Genomic DNA, 13,587 nt, shown 5'->3' on the forward strand with positions numbered 1-13,587 from the left:
TGTACTTGTACATATTTTATCAGATAACCCTTTGTATATTTTAGTGTTAGTTGTCACTAACTGCCTAGGAGTCGCGTGGCTTCTTGTGAGGCTGCCGAGCAGTGCCGAGTGGGAGTGGGAGCCAGTCTTCAGGGTTAGAACATTGCCCCTCTCTGGGATTTTCCCGTGTCATGAGTGCGTTTACACACATATAATTGCACATACACATCACACCTAGACCCGGAACAACAATTTGTGGGTCACGCAGTGTGCTCCGTTTTGGAATTTAACCTGTCACACATTGCGCGGCTGCCGGTTACCCAGCCACCGCACCAATCATGCAATCAAAAGTGACTGGTCTCAGTTTCAAGCCATAACGTAACGACACCTCTGTCGATTCCTTTGAGATATAAGAAGGCGTGAAGTTATATTCTTTTATGAGTATACCTTTCTATTTTAGTACAAACATTTAGTTATCAAAAGCTCGTAAGGGCAGGCAAGGGCCGCCCCTAACGAAATTGAATAAATTTATCCTTTCTTGATATGAAATCGCAAAGCAGGTGTTCCTTTGATCCGCCAAAGATTGAATTGTTATTAGATTCCGACGATTTTATTTGTTTTCATTCGAGTGTAAGGAATTTGTTAGTTATGACGTATTGTTATGCTTACTTTACTTACAAGCCTATGGTTTGGTCTCACTCTCACCAATAAGTTACATGTTAATTTACCACTACCACCACCAAATCACGCAGCAATAGAATAAAATTTTATTATAGCTTTCGTGAGACATACAATTCTAAATAATTTATTACGTTATCAACTTACTCACTTAATTATTTGGCGAGGAACTCGACTAGTTTCAAGCCATGCTAGAGGCTTTTATTCATGAGCAGTGTTCCGCGACACTAGTCGAGTTCAAAATTCAAAAGTCAAAGTCAAACCGTTTATTTCAATTAATCCTAAATTAGGCACTTTTGAAACGTCAAACTGAATCGTCCGTCAGTCCGTCCGTCAGTAAAGCTAGGCGCTCGTTCCAAAGTGTTGTTTCGAATGGAGAAGAACGAGCAAGAAACTCCATCCTCGTCAAACAGTTACGTGAGTAAGCCGATAACAAAATAATTAATTTAGAATAGAATAATTGTTTGACATGACTCGCGAATAAAAGCCAGTATCAGACAAGTATAATAAGCGTGATGTATCACAACTACAAACTTCTATAGCACCTGTTCTACGTACATTCAGTGTGCGGTTAGCCAAAATTCGAGCGTACAAAATTAATATGCAAATAAGCCTTGTATTCACCGGGCGACAAATGTTTGGGCTCGTCTGCGTTGCTGTTGTTTGAATTACATATTGTTTGTTGTTTATGTGTCTATGTATCTAATATACTAGTTAACTAGACAGACAATTACGTTTCTCTTACATAGTTATACTGAGATCTTTCGTCTCTCTTTTAACGTTGCCATAGTTACAAGAGGTCTCTCGTCATAATAAAAATTGTTAATGTTACTATTCGTTTTTGATTCCGAGTGTTAATTGCGTTTCACATGCAAGAAGTATCAGTTGATTTGGTTCCAAAAGGCTTAAGACAAGAATTTGCAAATTACATCATGTAAGTACCTACTACTTTCAAAAACATAAAGATTCTTAGCACTCAGATGATAACTTGGTTATGTCCAATGGCTAATATGGCTACATACCATAATAACAACAAAAAAATATGGTAGTGCTGGTATCTTGTGGTCATTTTGAAATCCAAGTCATCTATATCTTACACGTTAATTTCTAGTCACGACATTTTCTAGTTTAGTTACTAGTTTAACCTCACAAAAGACATCACCACTATGTTATCCTACACCTACCAATCTCCTCTTGTCATCAATGACCCACCCACAAAACCACACATTATTATTTTAAACCACAAAAATAATTGAATGTATTTCGTTAATAAAACAACCGCTGTTGCCAAGGGAGTTTCCTCCATTGGACGACCTTTTACAGCCATTTTATTTCCAGCCTGTTATTAAAAAATGCTTATTTTTTCAATTTTTCCCCGTATATTTTTCTGATCGAACATTAAAATGTTTTTTTTTTGTTTCAGGTATGTTACACGGACTTTATAATGTACTACATAAAGCTGTTACACATGTACCGTCGATAGGTTGTGTGAGTATGTCTTTATGTGTTAAAGAGACACTAGGCAATATGATGTTTTCGGTCGTACACAGAGACTAATATCTGGCACTACGGAAACTTGTGTGTAAATCAAAAATCCCAATAACACACATAGAATTTAGAACAAAAACTTGAAACATTTTCTTACTTAGTAATCATACCAACGAACTGTTGATCGGCCACAATATGAACAATGTTTTTTTTATGGAATAGGAGGTAAACGAACAGACAGATCACCTGATGGTAAGCGATCAGCGCCAGGTACTGACAGAACTGTAATTATAGGTGGAGATGTTCGACAAAGTCGATTAATTAATGTAGCTAGGAGGTATACAATGTTCCACAATATAAAACATTTTTATGTTTGTTCCTGTAAATTTACAAACAAAGATACTTCTTAATCTTTTAAGAATAACAAACACCACAAAAACAATTATTAAAGATCAAGTAATTTAAGAGTTATGAGTGTATACTTAAATGACGTATACCTGTCGATAGTTGATACGTCTTATCGAAATCTATAAAATAATCAAATTAAATAATCTTAAAAAGTAAGACATGAACCTAAATACATGGACTAAATAGAAAGAAAAACTAAGACTAAAATATTTGCAACTTAAAAATTAAAACTATAGGTATATATAAGAAACATCTTATAAACTTATACCTTCAAAATAAATCCGTTTTCTTAACACTATCCATCTATAGCCATACCCAAGCGTCGAACCCGGGTCTACGAGGTTAATTGGGGGATTCCGTTCAAATTTTTCACTTTTACATCGTGATTGCTACGGTGAAAGGTTTCGCCCCCAATCTCAACCCTGTTTAACCCCTGAGGGGATGAAAACTCCTAAAATCAATATCTCAAACTATTTGTGTGTAGAAAAATTCACTAATATTTTATACTTAAATACGTGAGAAGAGAAATCTCGTATCCTTGAAATTATTTGCTAGTATATATTTAATGCAGTAGTGCCTCATTCAATTTTAAATTTAATGCCAGTTTTATTTAAGATTAATCAAATTGGGCATCGAGTAAAAGTCTAATGTTCGTCTATAAAACCGATATATGCGAATTTTATGAGTGTAAAAGAAATGAAAATGGAATCCCTGGACAGACGTTCAATTGTTTTTACCTAACGGTCACTAAGGACTCATGCATTAAATTTTTATAAAGACTACCTCCTGATATCACTACTATCAACTATCATAAACTCTTCTCTGACCAACCTTCTTCTCCGACACCTTAAAAATATAATATTTTTTAACACAACTTTAAAATATGCACTATACACACACACACACACAACTTCACGCCTTTTATGTAGGCAGAGGTGCACATTACGGCACGTAATACCGTTATACAATGTACACCCACTTTTCACCATTTTCGCACTATGCACGTGCTTAGTAAAGAAATTTCCAAAACAAAAAAGAAAGTAAACTTCAAAGAAACTGCCGTACCTCCACGTCTAGGTAGTATCTCATAAAAAATCCCTATAGCTTCTTTACTGGAGCCATTACTTTGATTTACGCAACAAAGAAACAATCTGCCTTGCTACGCAAATACTGCATAAATTATGCGTAATCGCCGCGTATGCCTTACATACTTAATGTTGTTGGGAATTAGATCGTCTACTCTCCTGGACAGGGCGGGGGCAGTCTAAGGTACGCTAGATTATATGACCCGTGTTTTTCCCAAAGGTACAACGTAAGCATACATTTTTAAGGAACTTGTATGTTCATTATCGTGATCGTATGCTAGTGAGAACAATATCCCGGGGCTATTGAGGCTCCGTCCCGAAAAACACGAGTAGCAATGGGGTTGTTTTCAGTCAGTAAGAGTCTGACACTCTTTGTCGCCTCACCCAAGGCGGCAGAGGTAATTCAATGATTTTTACCCGCTCAAAAAAAGTGACAACAATTGGAGAGAATTTTTCTCACCTAGACGCTAAGGTTATAGAATGATGATGATGATGAACATTATCCGAGAGTCCACTGCTAAAAAATATAGTTTACTCTATATCTCCTAGCTTGGCATGCAGAGCGCTTCTTCTCTGTTAAAATAGACGTAGCTCTTACGATACCCGCGGAAGACTAGGGGAGGAACAACCGTATTTTACTCTTCCGTCAATACACGCCGTAAATATATGAAAGTGGCTTTATTTTTTATAAATGGATATACGTATAAGCCGTTTCACAAAAGATTTTCCTCGTGTCTGTCATGTTATTAGGTACACCTTATAAGAAAACTATTTTCCTCCTTACATAACCCCAGCGATTATAAGGCGCCACTTATCTCCTTTATTGTGGCGCAAAAGGACAAACAATAGATAAATTAAAACTGCTATTGATGATAATTACTGCCGCTAAAGGTGTCAGTGTGTCATCTTATCTACAATGCATTTAAATAAGGAGGCGAGTGTATCTATACTATATTGATAGTGGGAAGGAGTTATGAGTAACCGTCTTCGTATCAAACGTCGGACTTTTATGGGCATGCCGCGGTGATTACTAAGTTTCTGCACTTATTATAGCTAAAATAACAAAACTATATAATATACACTTAATGACAAACGCAACGCAATCGGTGGTAAACAATAACAAATTCAAAGTGTTAACAGTCCATGATAATCTATAGCTTGTTGGACTTGGCTCCAACATGTCGGGTCAAATCTCTTGCTCTCATCACCAATATATATTCTAAAAAAAATTACCTAACAACAAAATCATAAGCTCTTCCATCTGGCACAACAATGAAGAACTTATTTCTAATAGAATATAGGATCATCAGTAGTCTTCCTGTGTCCAATATTATGACAATAGACCCTGCAATCACTCTGTGAAACCTTCATATTCAATCTGCAGGTTGATACGGCTCTGATAGAATAGAATAGAATAGAATAAATATTTATTTCAGACAAAAGCCCATATATTGTTAGTAACATATAAAATCCTTATAAAACTATTGTTAGTACATACACAGATAAACACAAAAAATATTGAAACACCGCACAGTAGCGCCGTCCTATGCCAGGCCCTGGACGCGACCACCCTCTGTGTGCAGTCGCATCCAGTGCCGCCACATCGACGAGTCCCAGCGGTCCACGAATAGCCATGAGACCTACATACCAGGTCAAAAGACAATTAGACTTACACAACTTGCTTGCTCGCTCTACCTAGGTATTTGCAACTCTATACCATATTCTTGATACGTGTAGGTATACGTTTTAAAACTTATTCATTTAATCTTTAGATAAACCAAGTAGTAACCCATAAAGTGTTTCTTAAACCTGTTAATTAGTCTCTTAACATTTAACAACCGAATCTAATTCCTTCTAAAAGCATACCCTAAGGAATATCTTCCTCGAATTCGCAGTTATCTATAATGATTCGTAAAACAAGGCACTTTTATCTCACGTTCCTGCAATATAAGTCGGCTAATGTCCTGACAAATGATTGTTAAGCCTCTCAACTGTCTCTCCACCCTGTCTGCGGCTCTCTAAAGGTTTTTATATAGATGTCGCCAGTGAAATATTATCTGGATCGTCGTTCTGCCTCGTGTTGAAGGTCGCGCTAAAAACATTTAGATTGTCACTGGATATCTCGTATGAATTCCATTTAACGGTCTGCTTGAAGATAAAAATGTATCATTCTCTAAGTTTTGGTCTATATGGGAGTCGAACCTGCAACACTTTACCCAGTAGCCGGTTACTCAGGCAACGCACCTGAGACTTCTCTGATGTTGCGGGTATGAGCGGTTTATGAGTTCCATAATAATGAAACGTATTTAATACAAAATTTTAAATACCAAACCAACACAGGTGCACAGTGTTTCTGTAAACTTTCGTAACTAAAGTACTAACAACATTGTGAAACTTGTTGAACGTTGTGCCAGCGCCATCTATGAGTGAAATGACCAAATAATTTTCGTAGCGCCATCTATTAGTGAGTAGTGAATACTGAAACATATAGCGCCATCTATGTTCCGAACCTAAAAACAAAATCAGTAGTTGAGCTACCGTCTACTAGATGGCGTTACTAACAGTTTCTGCAATTTGCAATTTTAATGATAAAATTGTTTATTTTAGCAAGTTTTAAGTTAGAAATAATAGAAAATGTAAAAAAAACATAAGTCAGCAAAAGAATAGCTCCGCCATGACAGTGTTCTACACTGCCGTGACCAGGATTCGAACCTGGGTTACTACGGCCACAACGTAGGGTCCTAACCACTAGACGATCACGGCTATCGGAGCGATGGAATCGTAAGTGAAATACCGCGTCGCATACTAAAGTGATGACGTAAAATTAATTGAATAAGAAAAATATAGTTTTTACCTGTTAAGTTTTATTACAAAAAATAGTATTTTTTTTTTCTGTGGAATCAGAAATTCCTTTCCATTCATTCCATTTAGGTAATGTAAGATTTTATAAAGTATGTATGTTTTTAAGTTGTCTTTCACAATCTTCAAAACAAATCAGTAACACGTAGGTATCTCCACTAAAAGCATGCAACCAGACAACACAAGACACATCTTTCAACTCCAAACAAAAGCCACTCAATTCTTTGGACCCTTTTATATCGAGATAAATCAAAATTTGACCGTTCCGTACGAATGCAAGTTTGACATATTTTTTGCGCGATGTCCGAAGAATGGGACAATTGTACCGTATCGTACGCAACGACCCTTGGTGAACGCAAATTGGGTGCGCTAACTAGCCGGATTATGGGACCCGTTTGGACAGTGCGACTTAAGATACAGTACGTGGCTTATTTTTGAGGCGTGACATTGCTACGTACGTTTTTTTTTAATAAATGTCGAACATGGATTTGTGTTTGCACTTCGTTGTTTAGGTTTTAGTATGATGTGATGTTGAAAAATAAGCTGGAAGTGTTTTTTATGCATTTTCTCAATGACTTATACCTACTTAATTCACAGTTAATCAATAGGTAATCTGTAATAAAAATCTACACACAAAAGTATTAGTCAATTACATATTTTTCATTAATTTGTTATAATAATTAAGCTACAATTAAACTTGTAAAATATTCAATACGTAATACTTTAGAATTTAATAATCTTAAGACTTCAAGCTCATTACCATTCTCTGCCAATGGGAATTCTGAAATATCTAAATCCATGTTCACTACAATCTGAAGATTATCATTCGCAAATAACGCACGTCTAAAAATAAAATAAAATACATTTGAACATTCAGTGCCCAGTTACCGTGTGCTAATCCTCAGCCCTTTTCTGAAGGAGTTGTTCAATCTTGTTTGATCCACAATACTCTAATAAAATATATCATTTTAAATGCGGGATCATTATCGTTATTGCTCACGGGAACACGTTTCGCGGCTTGTTCGACGTTCGTACACTTCACGAAGTAATACTAATAAGAATTTATTTATTCGAAGCAAGAACAGCTTTATACGAATTATTAATTTAGTCAATTGTGAATGTCATGTCATGGTTTGATTCATATTGACATAATTTTAGATATGTAATACTGCTATGGTTTTAAACAAGTCGGTTTTAGTAAAGTCAAGACGGAAATCTCCAAGTTTCCCATGAAACAGTAAACGTGTGACGTCAATGTATATATTTGAATAAATGTTATACTAAAACAATAGTTGTTTTTTTAGATTTTTGCATGATAAGAAGTTTTGTAATATATTTATGAAGGAGGAAATAATTTTATTGATCCTTAGTCATTAGTAATAATAAAGATCTTTTATTACATCGTTTTATTTGTATTGTTGCTTCATAAACTAGTTTCTCTATAAACGAGGATAAATAATAAGATATTGGTAAACAATAGTAATAGGTACTGTACCCACGACGTCACGAGTGGCCAACTCATTGCTGTGTTGTAATAATTCCCTTCTAAACTTACGACAGAAGTGCTTGAGTTTTTACCACTCCGGTTTCTCCAACCCAACAGCGTTTTTATTCTCAATCCACAAGTTTTACTTCACACAAAAAAATAGACAAACCAAGTCAACCTTCATGGACATACCATAGAGAATGACCATGACCTCTTTGGAGCACGAATCCTGTTTTTTAACAAAACATTTGACAATGGCAGCATAGACCAACAATTGAGAATAGACAACTTGTTCCGAATTTGAATTTAAATGTCGTAGTGTATGGACATGGTTCGTCGTTAAGTAGTATTAGTTAAGATTAGGGTTGTACCCTTTAAGGTTGATAGTGAAGGGACAGTTGGCGTAAAAATCTGTTATGCGTCAGTTAACATTTGCTACCCGAAAATGCCCTAAAGTCATAGTCAGTTGATCCTTTCTGCATACATCTCACATAATAGAGTTTTTGCAACATGGAAGTGCATCTTTTTATCTATTTGTACTTACTGTATTGTGCCATTGTCCTCGATATTTGTTTTTAGGCCTAAAATATTTATATCCGTTCCTTAACAGATGAACAAAATGTTACGAGTTTTTAGAAGTTATACAAAGAATGTATATCTTTACGTTTTATCCGTGAATAAACCGTGATTTTTAGTTAACAAAGAATGCAATCAAAATATTTATAGAAACTACTTAGAAGCTTTATGGCCCATTCCAGAATAGAAGACAAATAGGAGAATGGAAAACAATGTTTATGTTAATGAAAAATGTCGTAGATATTATAAGTTAGATAAAAAATTGAGAAGTAAATACACACGATGCGATCATCATAAATAGTAATAATAGCGTTAGACATTCATACATTATTGTCATTGATAGCACTGTACTTGAAGACGGACATTAAGAAGAAAGCCATTAGCTGAAATCATAGGCCATAACCAAAGTAATATCATAAACAGTTTTGTAAGACCTTACAGCAATAGTACTTACTACTTACAAACAGTCCTCCGCCTAGCAATTTGTTAGACGCTTCAGTATTATTGCGAAAGGCAGAAACTCCATAAATTCACAAGACTTCAACATTCCCGGAATGTTTCTTCACAGTTTCATTTAGTTTAATACCCAGTTGGTTTAATTTCAGAGTTATTATGAATTCCAGTGTGTCGTTCACGCAATTATATTTTATACTCTAAGATTATAAGAGGACAGGTAACCTTAACATGTTATTCAGAAATGAATTTCTAGTCACCAATAAATTCGCACTATTATACTTGCAAGAAACTGTAACATAATACTCCCGTTTATTTATAGACCCAAACTTCTAATGCAATGCAAATATAAAGCACGATATCAAAAGTTCCCCAACCGAGGGAAACGACAAACTATAACGTTACCATATTTACGATTTCGGTCATTTTTCTTCACTCGATAGTACCATTGAATACCACAAACCCTCTACTTTATCTAGCAATTTATTAGATCAAATGACACCAAGTGATAATGCAGTTTCAAAATCAATAATTGTACCAAAAGCACCTCTAAAGCAAGACGATAAAGATCACAATGAGAATTTAGGAGATATCAATAATGTTGTCGATGCGAATGTATATCAGAGTCTTGAATATCGGGGCGTTTGTTCAAATAATATTTTCGGAAACAAGGGAAGACAAGTATTTGATGAGATGACAGATTCTTGAATAGATTTTGATATTTAAGAAATAGGGAGCACTGTCAGTTTGTTTATTGCAAATATATCAACGGAGAATGGACTAGACGCATGCAATTTTGAGAAGAATGCATTTTATGGGAAGATTTTCATCATATTTTTTTGTAAAATATAATATTTGTTTACGTGGTTGTGAGAACTCAGATAACTTTGGGTTTCCGAAAAACGATTTCAACATGATGAAATTTAGAATACCACACATGCCGCAGGCAGCTTACATTTGCACGGTAGCTAAGTATTTATAAGGTTCTCAATAAATTGAACCCTTTCTTAATACAATTCCCAATAACGAATAGCCAATACAACACTTGATTCCTTTTCAATGGCTTTTGTATCACCAATTTTGTCAGCTTCGAATGGTATGAAAGCTGTCACATCAATTTCTTTAAAATCCAACGCTAGATTGATATTGATTCGAACTGCATATTGTACGACATGAAACTGTTACGTCAGTCTACCTGTTATTCTATTGTTTAAAGCAAGGAACCCTATTAGGGAAGCGGATACTTCATAAGTTCGACGACCCGGGCGTGTGAACTCACTGTTACCTTCGCTGCATTCATTTGTACCTCATCAAACTGCATTTTCACCCTGACATGCTGTCACGTTGCAAATTCTGACAATGTCATGACAATCTATGACGGGAAAGGGTATACAAGAAAGGGTTCGACCCTTAGGTCAACAATAACATTTCATACCGTTTAAAACAGTTTGTTAGATGAGAAATCTATTGTTGCAGTCTTATCTTGTTCATATCTAACTGGTTTGATTGTTATCTTAATAGCATTATCGATAATCATATTGCTAAATATAAGATTACGGTATAAGAATTTTTAAGGTCGTTGATTTCAAATTGTGTAACCTGTCAAAGTTATTGAAATGTGTTGTTGATCTATTGAACCCTAATGTAACTGGCAATTGTTTGTGACGTGGTAAGATTGAGACCATGTATTTGTTACATAATTGCTTTAGCGATTTTGCCGTGGTTATTAGGCAGAATATTGTAGATGCATCTTTAAGTATTAGAAAGTGGTAAGTATGCCAATAACTTAATGTACGTAGAAGAAGCAGTATTGCCGATGAAACTGTGCTTACAATAGTAAAATAAATCAGTTCTAAAATTAAAGGAAAAGAAAGTTATTGTTCAATGTTTATGAGCCTGTAGTTTACTATCTTCATCAAAGACAATAGGCACAAACTTTATTGGATCTCTCAATTAACAAGAAACTTCTCTCAACCTTTGGTAAATCTGCACAATAATTTACAACTGAGACAAATACACATTTATCTCTGCCTAATTTTTTCTCACCATTCAAATGTTCCCAAGTGGCCAATTGTTGTTTGTTAACATTATTTTTAACACTACCAACCGGTCCTGCAACACGGAAGTTGAGTCGCACGCCGATTATTCGTGTTTTCAAGTAAAACTTGGCTGCAACATCTGTCCGGTCTCTGGTCCCAATAGTCGTCGGTTCCTTTGTTAATCGTTCGCACTCCGTTGCATCTTGCATTTCTGTTGAAGACGTCACTTTTGACGTGTTATGATTGAAGTTACGAAAGGTTGGGTCAGTGAGATCATTTTTTTTCTTTTCTGTCTTTACATAAACGTGGATTTATTATTCTTTCTCGCGTTCTTGTTACCGGATTCTTTATAAAACTTCGCAGCTTTTTATCCGCAAAACGGGAGCAGTTTCGAAGCTCATAATTTCTGATCTAACAATTCCAAAAATCGGCGGCTCATACAACTTGACATTTTATTGCTGTCCATAACGAAATCTTCTTTTCAACCCCTGATTATGCCAACTAGAAAGAAGAAAGCGTTACACACGTTTTTGTATTGATTCTATCAATTTAGTAAACGACCCGTAACCAAATCTTAGTAGCGCGAAATTATACTGTTACCATAGTGTAGTCATACGTTTCCTATGATTTATTGTGTACGAATAATTCTAATGGGTTTTACGGGTCATAAATTTGTTCAACGCCTTTGATAACACCGTCTAATGTCATTGATATTGAGAAAACCCATTGTACATCGTCGTACGCGCACGCCGTGATGTCATTGTTGGAAGTGAAATATTTTGATTTATAACCCCTTTTGTTTTCTCCGAAGAAAAGGATTAAAATTCAAATTGAGTTTAGATTTCTTTTATGAACATTCGTTGCTGCCGTCTTGTTTCCTTTTATTGTGATAATTACGTGAAATCATTTATTGTGCTGGAACTAAACTAAGTAAATAAAATGTTAATTTCTTTAGAGCATTGTAATTGTTATACAAGTGGTAATTCGGTTCACATAATTAAAATGTCGAGATTGTTATTGCTACTGGATGTTGGAATAATTATAATTATTATTTCAAATAGATGAGCATTTATTCGTCGTATCTATACTGTTTATTACTTCCTCGTTCCAGTCTTTCCCAGAGCTAGCAAAGGTAGAATTACTGCTTCGTTATCAATTTCTAGCTATTGACTGTTTTGTGGTGTCGAATTATATGACAACAGCTTCTAAACTATGGTATCTAAAAAGTTTATTCAGTAATCCAACGATGTATCGTTTAGTCCCGGTGATGAATAACTAAAGAAGGATCAGAAAAACATAGCCGCTCACTGGGGATGTAAACGAATAAATTGTCAATCCTATTGTTACGGTAACTGGTTTGGAAGTTCCGTAATATCATTACATAGTCTAGATCCAGTTTCAACCAAATAAATTCTTAGTCTTTATCCCCACGGTACATCTTCAAAAATTAATAATCTTTTCCCAGACCCCAGTTTTACCCTAACGCGGTCCGCCCTACACTCTTGGGTGTCACCCCTACCCATTCCTGTCCAATCGCAACGTCTTAAAATTGCAACTTTATTTTGCACCCTTCTTCGATTGCATAAAAAATATATCAGGGGTGTCTCCTCGCAAGTTTAGGGTCTCATCGACTTTTTTCCCAAACCGAATTGCAATTTTTGTGTTACAATTTTTTTCTTTTTTTGCGAGAATTTTGTGGGATTTTATTTTAGTTTTGGTTTCCTGTTTTGTTATTTAGATGTTTGTATTTTTTGTGTTGCTACGACAATGGAGTTGTCACTGTTCGCGTTGATAAATCCGATTATTACGGTTTTTGAGACTTTTTAATGTTTGGGTGGTTCTGTAACGCGATTAGCTTCGTTGCTATGGATATTCTTGAGATTGTTATGTAAACCGACGCCTTTTCCCCAATCCTTTTGTAAATTATAAATAAACCTTCTTTTAGCGATCAAAACTAGTCCTATTTGTTATTTGCTGTAAAGCTTAGTGTTGTTACACATTAAAGCTTTAGTTTTTATCATTTACTTTACGAGTGCTCTAGTGCCGTTCTCAGTCCGTTTCGCCAACAAACACTTCAGTGTTTTTATGTCTCTTTTCTTCATTCCCATAATTAATATCCGTGCAACCAATATTTAACCTTCAAGTGACGAAACACAATAGAAACCGTCAGCTTCAATTAGCTCAACTTTGTTCGTTGAGTTTCAAAAAACATTGAGCTTAATGCTCTTAAACACAAAGTTGTTTTTTATTAAACTTTTTACCCTTATCTCCTTTGCAAATTTTATGCAAATAGTATTTGTTTGAAGGGGTAACTTGAGTCCATGTTTTCGCGTGTCCCTTGGAGGTAGACATCTTGTTTTTTATAAGGATTAGTTTTCTAAATACATTTTAATTGGGACCTTATTGTGTGATCCCCTTTGAAATGTCAAGTTCAAGTTTGACGTGACGTCATGTCGTTATGAGTGATGGGAATTATTGTCATTTGCGGATAGTCCGAGTTAATCTCGGTTTTACGGTTATTGGTCCGATTTGTATT

The 13,587-nt window shown here is 35.3% G+C and overlaps 1 protein-coding gene and 1 non-coding gene across 3 annotated transcripts in view; one reads left to right on the forward strand and one right to left on the reverse strand.

Annotated features, from left to right (window-relative positions):
- Window positions 1-13,587, forward strand: part of LOC118268514 (centaurin-gamma-1A) — a 233,406-nt gene that overhangs the window by 131,031 nt on the left and 88,788 nt on the right. The window lies entirely within an intron of this gene.
- Window positions 6,330-6,401, reverse strand: Trnah-gug (transfer RNA histidin (anticodon GUG)). The gene has a single exon. It is a non-coding gene; the product is annotated as a tRNA-His (tRNA).

The sequence above is a fragment of the Spodoptera frugiperda genome, chromosome 29, assembly GCF_023101765.2.
Source record: "Spodoptera frugiperda isolate SF20-4 chromosome 29, AGI-APGP_CSIRO_Sfru_2.0, whole genome shotgun sequence".
Taxonomy (NCBI): Eukaryota; Metazoa; Arthropoda; class Insecta; order Lepidoptera; family Noctuidae; genus Spodoptera; species Spodoptera frugiperda.